This window comes from Molossus molossus, unplaced genomic scaffold, assembly GCF_014108415.1.
Source record: "Molossus molossus isolate mMolMol1 unplaced genomic scaffold, mMolMol1.p scaffold_m16_p_6, whole genome shotgun sequence".
Lineage (NCBI taxonomy): Eukaryota > Metazoa > Chordata > Mammalia > Chiroptera > Molossidae > Molossus > Molossus molossus.
Window position 1 is genome coordinate 102,347,851 of NW_023425399.1, and position 2,135 is coordinate 102,349,985.

The window sequence follows — 2,135 nt, forward strand, 5'->3', positions numbered from 1 at the left end:
AATGTACTAGGGAATTTGTTTCAATGCTGACATTTGCTTAGCACCACATTGTTTAATTTATGATGTGAGTTTCTTGGGAGAGGTCGGGCATGAAATTGTTGGTTAAAATAAGGGGCCATTTTACAAATGCTGTTTCCTCTACCACCATTTGCATTCATGAAATGACCAGATAATACTTGAAATTGTCATTTTCATTTTTAGCAGTTCACATCTACTTCGCTACTAGCATTTGTTGAATTAAGCACAAAAAAATCAAATAGCCCTGGACTTGCAGATGCCGCTGCCCGGAGCCACCTGTCCCCAGCCATGGTAAACCCCACCTAGTTCTTTGGCATCGCCCTCAAATGTGAGCCTGTGGGCCACGTCTCTTTTGAGCTGTTTGCAGACAAGTTCCAAAGATAGCAGTGTTCATGTTCTGAGCACTGGGGAAAAAGGATTTGATAATAAAGATTCCTGATTTCACAGGATTGTTCCAGGATTTATGTGCCAGGGTGGTGACTTCACATGTCATAATGGCACAGGTGGCAAGTCCATCTATTGGGGGAAATCTGATGATGAGAATTTCATCCTGAAGTATACAGGTGCTGGCATCTTGTCCATGGCAAATGCTAGACCCAACACAAACGGTTCCCGGTTTTTCATCTGCACTACCAAGACTGAGTGGTTGGATGGCAAGTATGTGGTCTTTGGCCAGGTGAAAGATGGCATGAATATTGTGGTAGCCATGGAGTGCTTTGGGTGTAAGAACGGCAAGATCAACAAGAAGATCACCATTACTGACTGCAGACAACTCTAATAGATTTGATTTGTAGTTTATCTTAACTATCAGATCATTCCTTCTGTAGCTCAGGAGAGTACCTCTTCACCCCCAACTGCTCGCAATGTTCTATAATTTTCATGTTCTCACCACAGTTCATTGTGTTCCATATTTTCCTTACCCTTTATAAGTCTAGCTGGATTGCAGAGTTAAGTTTATGATTATGAAATAAAAACTAAACAAACAAAAATTCCAATAGCCTTTGCACCATGGGTTCTTACATTTTAACATCTATGAAAGACAATGTTGTCAACTCTAAACCAGTTTACTTGGACAATGAAAATTAAAAATTCTTTCTTGAGATTTTTCTTCATTTTAATCTTTAATAAGCAAATAATTACTATCAAACAGTGTATCTGTATTTCTAACCAATTTTGTATAGGAAACTTATATAAGGATGAAATGAAATAGTAATATAAGACAGAGCTGTGAGCCCTAGACTAGTCTACTCAAAATGCAAGAGATTATTATTATTTATTCAACTAAGATTTCTTAAGAATCTAGTTTACTAGTTCCTCTATTAAACACACACACACACACACACACACACACACACACACACACACACACACTTTGTGGAGAGGAGATACATAAAGTAGAAAATGTGCTGAAATGACTGAGTAGAATTAAGGTCAAGGGGATAAGACATCAAGAAGGCCTAGAAGTGGACACTGCAGAAGTTATAAAAATGACTCAGAACATTCTATTTGACCTAAAAATAAAAATACAAAAATTATTTGACTAAATAGATCAGCCAAACTTAGTGAAGGTAAAAATATGGTCTATAAGACACTGAAAAAGACTAATTGGAAGGACAGCCATTGAAGAAACAGAAATAGGCTGACGTGATGGCTTAGGGTTTATTTAAAGTGTCTGGGCACCTGGAGGCCCAGAAAAGTGGTGAAATCACAAGTCCTTGAGAAATACTTACATATTTGTATTGTAATCAAAATTTTGTCAGAGTGAATTTGCTCTCTCCAGGAAATCAATGTTCTACCAAAGTTAGAAGAGTTTTATCATTCTCAGTAATGTAAATATAACTTGTTGCCAAAAATGTAAGTTAAGATAATTTCTACTTTGATCACTTATATAACATGTGATAGGCATGAGAGAAGCTATAAGAATATTTAATACATATGTAGGAGGACTCTGGTGGTTTTCCTGAGCTTCACAAGTCTCAATCAAAATATGTCTAATTTCAGTCCTCACCCAATGAACTATATTTGAGTAGTGGTTTTAGAAAACAAAATACATTAAAAAATTGTAGTAGCTGATTTACATGTTCAGACATAATTACAACATTAACATCTTTACAATG

General features: G+C 36.4%; 1 pseudogene; it reads left to right on the top strand.

Moving 5' to 3' along the window:
• The first annotated feature begins 306 nt into the window (after positions 1 to 306).
• LOC118618190 lies at positions 307 to 796 on the top strand (annotated as a pseudogene).
• Positions 797 to 2,135: the final 1,339 nt, after the last annotated feature.